We start from the raw sequence: 8,122 nt of genomic DNA on the forward strand, positions 1-8,122 counted from the left end.
TTAATATTGGTGCTCTCACTTCGTGGGTTTAAATTGTCTGAATTATTGAGTGTTGGATTCTGTACCCTCCCTTCCTCCCTTCCTTAATTTTCAGAAGCAGAGTCCATTTCATTTTGGTTTATGAAAATGTGTGTGACTTGCTTACTGTTGTCTTTATCCATGTTGTTTTCTAGCCAATAAACTGCTTCTTGCAGTCATGGTCGAGCTTATTTGTTTTACTGATGAGATTCAGTCTTGAAGAAACAAAATCTCCAATATTGACATTTCAAATTTCTGAGGATTAATTTTTCCAATATTTCTGACCAAATAAAGTTGATGCATTGTGACAGAATATGTGGCTTTTGGTGGACAAAAATAATTAAGAGAATTGAAAGGATCTGTAAAAGTTTTTGTAGAAATTCCACTTGGGGATGTGGTCCTATTGTTTTAGGTTACTGAAAACCATTCTGGTCACTGTTATCATGGAATGTGTGCCCTAAGAAAACAGCATTTACAATGAACGATGGACACATTGATCGTGCTCTCAAGTTGTTCCTGTTGTTTGAAAGTAATCTTACAAAGGCATGTGCTTGGTTGCATTTGTTGCGTGGCTTTGTACAAACCTTACCTAGGATTGATTGGCTGTTGAGTTTGGGGGGTAGAAGTTCATTTGAGGCAGTCTGGATTATGCTGGGAGGTTGTTCCTGCAGTCATTTGCCTTGTGTTGGTTCCAGGGAAGCTGCCCGGGAGTGTCGCAGGAAGAAGAAAGAATATGTCAAATGTCTTGAAAATCGTGTGGCTGTGCTTGAAAACCAAAACAAGACTCTCATTGAGGAACTCAAGGCCCTCAAAGATCTTTATTGCCATAAAGCAGAGTAACTGTCTTTGACTTGGACCTTGTTTATTATGAACTCTAATCAAGGCAGGAGATGCAGCAATTCTACTAATTGCCATGTGGACTCGTGGAAGGGACACTTGTGACCCTTAAGAATCCAGTTTGGCTTAGTGTTTGACATTGAATTGGGAACGCTGTTCCAAGATTTGGAATGCAGCCATGATCACATTTACCAAGCTTACTTCAGTCTGCTTGTCAATAGCATGCAAAAAAAAAATGTTTTGTTTGCCCTTTTGCTTCTACTTTTTTTCAGGGAAGCTGCTAAAGAATGTCGACGTCGAAAGAAAGAATATGTAAAATGTCTGGAGAGTCGAGTTGCAGTGCTGGAAGTTCAGAACAAGAAGCTCATAGAGGAACTTGAAACTTTGAAAGACATTTGCTCTCCTAAAACAGATTAGTAGAAATATTTAACTATGAACTGATTACAACATGTACAGTTGCTTTTGAAGGCAATACAATATATAGCCAGCAAGAATTATGGCTTTTTTCCTTTGTATCATTCATCGTATTCTCTAACCTCTGACATTCCTAAAATGCTTCACTGTACGTAGTTAACTCTTAGCTGTAACTTCAATTTTTTTAAAAAGAGACAAGCTGTAAAAAGAAAAAAAATGTATGTAACAAATTCTTAAAATGCAATATTTGTAAGACTTGCTCCAATGCCACATATTTGCAGTTCCCAACCTCTGTGTCATGAATAGTGTCCTATGCAATAAAATTTTTTGCAGGTCTTTAGAAATCATTTTAGGAGAGGATGATCAAAGATAATGCATCCAGCAGTACAATAAAAGCAAACCACAAAAAAATACCTCAGGAAAGAATTGAAAGAAAGAATCGAAAGAATCTAATGACATGCCTATATGAAAATAAGAACCTATAAATGAATTTATGGCATTTGCAGATTTTTATGTTTAGTTGCTTTGTAAAGAAAATATTGTATTGTTGTCCTTGAATGCCATAGTTGAAGAGAGTTTTTAATAGAACCATGTTGGTTACACTTTGTAGTGTTTGGTGCTCATTTAACTATCTGAACATTTACTACAGTTTTTACTCTATTGTGTAATATAAAAGATCTTGCAGAAGTTCTTAGTGTCGGTTTGAATGAATGAACCTAATGAAAGTTATGACAAATTTTTAATATCAGGAATGTGTTAAAAGTAAAAGTTAAAATTATATTTGCATACCTTCAAGGGTACGCGAGCCAATTTCTACACCGGGTTATGCTCTCTGCAGATACTCTTTCCTCCATCTCGTCGGAAGGATGGCCCCAGAGCTGTTACGCAGAAGAGCAGCTACGAGAGATTCAGGTCGTGTGAGGATGGACGAGGCCTTTCTGCAGATGGGCCCCTGTTTTGAGTTTTAGTTAACAGCCCTAGGAGTTTTAAAGTAAAAACAAAAACAACCCAAGATTTTATTTTCCATTTCAAAACAGCTTGAAGTCTACATCAGATCAAAGATTTTTATGTCAGCACATTCAGATGAAGTCCATTACATCGAGACAGCAGTGTTCTTACTGGTATTTACATTTCATTCTGTTTTTATAATAAGAAGCTTTAAGATATAAGCCCGAAGCCCTAATCATAAGATGCTCTGTCATCTCTCATTCACTCCTGAGACATTTGTTGAATGCCTGCCATGTGCTAGACTCTGCTATATCTTCTCTTATACCTTCTGATTTGTTAAGGATGCCCCCCCAACCCCTACTTTCCGTAGTGAAACCTGGTCAGTGTGTTAGGGAGGTACAAAAACAGGAGGTCATTGATTGGTATGGTGTCTAATTGCTGTTCCCCCCATGTCATAATTCTTTCCCTTATAACTCCCAGAAGTTAGGCCATGCCATTTTTGGCTTTCTTTAGAAAGACTTACCTTCCTTCAGAGTCTGAGCTCTGAATTTCTTTTATCTCAATTTTTGTCTTCTACAGAGAAGATGAGGAAAGAAGACAAGGAAGAAAAGAGGAAAGGAAAATCCCATGTTTCAGGTGAAGGAAAATGGTGCTTTATACTCAGTCACTGTAAATCAAATGTGTGCTCAGCATGGTAGAGTTGAGAGGGAGACACAAGGATCAGCAGACAAGATGTAAAAAAGTTAGACAGTAAATGCCATATGTTAGAATTAGAGACAGATGTAGGCAGGGATTAAATAAGAAACTGTTCGTGGAGGAGGCAGATTTTGAACTGGGCCTTGAAGTAAGCGATGGTGGTGGGGAGGAGGGTATTCTGGATGGGGAATACAGAGCATGTGCTCTTCTCCAAGGAGCTTGACTTCAGGAGATGAATTTAGGAGAACGTTAGTACTCACAGGAGAAGTTTAGTCTGTAAGAGAGAGAGGGAGTGTGCATGCGTTCATGTGTGCTTTGCTCTACAAAATAGGTTATGTTATTTCGGAGGAAGGGGATTGCATCTGATTACTTGGGGTCACAGAAAGCAGATGTCTCCCCACTCCCCAGTGGTTTAAACAATAAGGAAATTTCGTTCCCTCACAAAACAAGCCCAGAGGTAGGACATCCCAGGGTTGCTTAATTTAGTGACTTCACACTGGCATCGTGACCAGATTCTTGCTACGCATTTTGCTCTGGAATACTAGTGAAGATTCTCCCCCTGGGACAGAGGGTTTCAGGCTTCTGTGAACATTTGGCATCAATGTGGGACCAAACGGGTTCTGGTAGAATGGCGTGTAGGCAGCCCACGTCACAGGCTGTGAGGGTGAAGTGAGAGCGCCTCCGCTGTCCCGGAAGTGGCTCTGTTGTCCCGGAAGTGGGGAGGAGCTTGTAAGAGGTGGGGCTTGAGCCACGCTCTCCAAGGCCTATGGCAACTTTTAATTCTTGCGCCTCCAGTTTGTCCCTGAAACAAAAACTTTTGCTACTAAAAACAGCACGGTTTGCTAGCTCTCCATTCAGCCTTAAGCAGTATTGCCTACAACCTCTCGCTGCCCAGCCAGCAGTGAGCTGGAAGCCGCACGAACGTTGTCCGTCTCGCAGAACAGTGTTGCCCAGAATCCAGAGCTGTCACTGCATTCGCGTTGTTTCTTTTCTCCTAAAGTCTTCAGAATCTGGACTTATGGATGTAGAAATTACCAACCCTGAATCATGGGATTATACCGCCTTGTCAGATTTAACTAGGGAGTTCATGATGTTAAATCATTTGAAATGGAAAAATAAAGAAAATGAACTGCTGTGTTTTTAAATGTGTTTGAGCACTAGGCTTGCCCGAAACAGGACATTTCGCGTCAGCAACCACACTTCTCAGTTTTCTTCAGATATTCTTCTTAATGTCCAGTATAATCTGTTTCCTGAGTGCCTAAACTACACTTTTTTTTTTTTAAATGAGGACTTGTGAAACCAACACACTGTTTTTCCAGTCTAGAACCAAAAATAAATGAAGCAATTTGGCCCTGTGTGGGACAAGCCGAGCTGCGGCCAACTGGCTAGCCATGATGCACTGACTTTCTTCTGTTTTAGCATGTGCCAAGGTCTTCAGGAACTTAAATGTGGCTCACCTTTTCTAGGGTCATCCTAAAGACACAGGCCTGATTCTGAACTACTCGAGCATGGTATATTTCAATATTTCTCCTTTGTGTATAGCTTATTTCTATATACATCCATCTTATCATAGCTACACTTCATATTTATACATTTTAGAATTCCAAATGTATTTTTAGTGCAAAGCATTTTTAACGCAGTATTGTTTGTTCTTCAAAGATCCATTTTGCCATTTTGTACTGTGTGATAGCTTACTTACAATGAGATTTAAGATACTTCTTTTCGGCGGGGGTGGGGGGGTTTTGGGTGCCTGGATGGCTCAGTCGGTTAAACATCTGCCTTCAGCTCAGGTCATGACCCCAGAGTCCCAGGATCGCCCGGTCAGGCTCCTTGCTCAGCGGAGAGTCTGCTTCTCCCTCTCCCTCTGTCCCCCCCGCCCCCCCCCCCGCCACCTCTGCTCGTGCTCGCTCTCTGTCTGTCTGTCTCAGGTAGATAAATAAAATCTTTAAAAAAAAAAAAAGATATTTCTTTTCAGGGCCATCCTCTTCACACACTCACATATAATTCCATCAGGGATGGGAAATGATGAGTAAAAGGAGAAAATTAACCTTACTATACCTTTGTTGTACTTGCTCAAATAAAATGCAACCCTTCTTATTTCCAAGCCGGTCTTAATTTTCAAAGGGATGCTGTTTTTTCAGATTTCTTTCTTTATTAGAAAAATATTTGGGAAAACACCATGGAAAAGCTGAGCCAGCATGGGTTATTTGGACTACACACACGCACACACACACACACACGCTTCCTTGACTCTGTTCCTTCTTTTAATTCCAGTCTTTGCCTTCCCGGGGCAATAGAATAGAGTCAGTGAAAGCCCTCCTCTAAATCTGCAGTAGGAATTCCTTTGGTTCCTTTGTGCAGAAACCAGTCAAAACTTGAAATAATCCTGAACCTTCCCTCTCTCCCAGCTCCCATGGCTTCTGCCCATACCCTTCCAGCTGGGGGTGTGCATGAGCAAGACAACAGCCACGGGTGCTCAGACGCTCTGAAGGGCACGTGAGGCTAGGCTTTCAGCTCCCCAGCTCTCATGAGGGGAAGGTGTAAACTTGATTTTATGTTACAAATTGTCTTTTTTACTTTTCAAAAATTAGCCTGTTAATATTTTTAATATAGGTAACACATACTTGAGGTTCAAAATTCAAAAGATACAAAGGCATATTGTGAAGTCAGTTTCCTGTCCGAAGCCACCTCCTGGGAGGGCAGCCACGGCTACCAGTTTCTTTTGTGTGAAGGAGATACCTTTAATTCATTGATCATGCCACCTGCTTCCTTATGTTACTATCCCATCTTCAGAGCTGTGTGATCTGGACTTTCTGGAAAAAGATATAGGGAGTTAGCATGTTCATTCATTCCTTCAAGTCAACAAGTGAGGTTGCATTAGTAAGAATAAGTCTGGAAGGAGAGAGGACGAGCAGCTGTGGCAGCATCATGATTTCATGGACGTTCTCTAGTTTCATGCTAAGTTCTATGGATGCTATAACCATGCAGCTGTAATCAAGACTCATTGCCGCCATGTACTGAATGCTTAGTCGGCCAGCACCCAACAATGTGCCATATAGGGCTTATCACATTTAATTCTCATAACCCAACAAGTGTTGGTGCTTTTATTATCATCCCCATTGGCAGATGAAGAAACAGGCTTGGAGACAAGGACAAGTAGCTTGCCCAAGGTCACATAGCTGGTAGAGATCAGGACAAAGAGCAGAGCCCGGCAAGGGGGAGGATGCCTCTCTCCTGGGGCTCTGACCTAATCTCAACCAAAGGCTAGAAAGGGACCAAGAGAAGTGCATGCTGGTTGAGCAGGTGGTGGCCTGCTGAAAGAGAGTTCTGTGGCTCCAAGTGATTAGATCTAGGAATTTCCAAACCTATCCTTTTCTCATGAGCAGAAGCATGTATTAGTTTCTCTCTGGTTTCTAAAATCCCTGATGCTGTTCAGGAGAAATGACTCTGGTTTTCAAAAAGAAAAGAGAAATGACCCAAATAAATAAAATCATGAATGAAAGAGGAGAGATCACAACCAACACCAAAGAAATACAATTATAAGAACATATTATGAGCAACTATATGCCAGCAAATTAGGCAATCTGCAAGAAATGGATGCATTCCTAGAGATGTATAAACTACCAGGAAGAAATAGAAAACCTGAACAGACCTATAACCACTAAGCATATTGAAGGAGTAATCAAAAATCTCCAAAAAACAAAAGCCCAGGGCCAGATGGCTTCCCAGGGGAATTCTACCAAACATTTCAAGAAGAATTAATACCTATTCTTCTGAAACTGTTCCAAAAATAAAAATGGAAGGAAAACTTCCAAACTAATTTTATGAGGCCAGCATTACCTTGATCCCCAAACCAGACAAAGACCCCATCAAAATGGAGAATTACAGACCAATATCCCTGATGAACATGGATGCAAAAATTCTCATAAAATACTAGCCAATAGGATCCAACAGTACATTGAAAGGATGATTCACCACGACCAAGTGGGATTTATCCCTGGGCTGAAAGTTTGGTTCAACATCCACAAATCAATCAATGTGATACAATACATTAACAAAAGAAAGAACAAGAACCATATGATCCTCTCAATAGATGCAGAGAAAGCATTTGACAAAGTACAGCATCCTTTCTTGATCAAAACTCTTCAGAGTATAGGGATAGAGGGTACATACCTCAATATCATAAAAGCCATCTATGAAAAACCCACGGCGAATATCATTCTCAATGGGGAAAAACTGAAAGCTTTCCTCCTAAGGTCAGGAACACGGCAGGGATGTCCACTATCACCACTGTTATTCAACATAGCATTAGAGGTCCTAGCCACAGCAATCAGACAACAAAAAGAAATAAAAGGCATCCAAATCACCAAAGAAGAAGTCAAACTCTCACTCTTTGCAGATGATATGATACTTTATGTGGAAAATCCAAAAGACTCCACCCCAAAACTGCTAGAACTCATACAGGAATTCAGTAAAGTGGCAGGATATAAAATCAATGCACAGAAATCAGTTGCATTCCTATACACCAACCACAAGACAGAAGAAAGAGAAATTAAAGAGTCGATCCCATTTACAATTGCACCCAAAACCATAAGATACCTAGGAATAAATCTAACCACAGAGGCAAAGAATCCGTACTCAGAAAACTATAAAATACTCATGAAATAAACTGAGGAAGACACACAAAAAAAATGGAAAAACATTCCATGCTCATGGAGCGGAAGAACCAATATTGTGAAGATGTCAAAGCTACCTAGAGCAATCTACACATTTAATGCAATCCCTATCAAAATACCATCCACTTTTTTCAAAGAAATGGGACAAATAATCCTAAAATTTGTATGGAACCAGAAAAGACCCCGAATAGCCAAAGGAATGTTGAAAAAGCAAAGCTGGTGGCATCACAGTTCTGGACTTCAAGCTCTACTACAAAGCTGTCATCATCAAGACAGTATGGTACTGGCACAAAAACAGACACATAGATCAATGGAACAGAATAGAGAGAGCCCAGAAATGGACCCTCAACTCTATGGTCAACTAATCTTCGACAAAGCAGGAAAGAATGTCCAATGGAAAAAAGACAGTCTCTTCAACACATGGTGTTGGGAAAATTGGACAGCCACATGCAGAAGAGTAAAACTGGACCATTTCCTTACACCACACACAAAAATAAACTCAAAATGGTTGAAAGACCTCAGTGTGAGACAGG

At 40.5% G+C, this 8,122-nt stretch overlaps 1 long non-coding RNA gene across 1 annotated transcript; it reads left to right on the top strand.

Annotated features, from left to right (window-relative positions):
• Nucleotides 1-1,270: 1,270 nt before the first annotated feature.
• On the top strand, nucleotides 1,271-4,058 carry LOC145719491 (uncharacterized). The gene is made up of 2 exons (XR_014142415.1): nucleotides 1,271-2,390; nucleotides 2,797-4,058. It is a non-coding gene; the product is annotated as an uncharacterized LOC145719491 (long non-coding RNA).
• The last annotated feature ends 4,064 nt before the right edge of the window (nucleotides 4,059-8,122 follow it).

Source organism: Leptonychotes weddellii, unplaced genomic scaffold (genome assembly GCF_054177405.1).
Source record: "Leptonychotes weddellii isolate Sample4059 unplaced genomic scaffold, ASM5417740v2 HiC_scaffold_4831, whole genome shotgun sequence".
In the NCBI taxonomy this organism is placed as follows: Eukaryota; Metazoa; Chordata; class Mammalia; order Carnivora; family Phocidae; genus Leptonychotes; species Leptonychotes weddellii.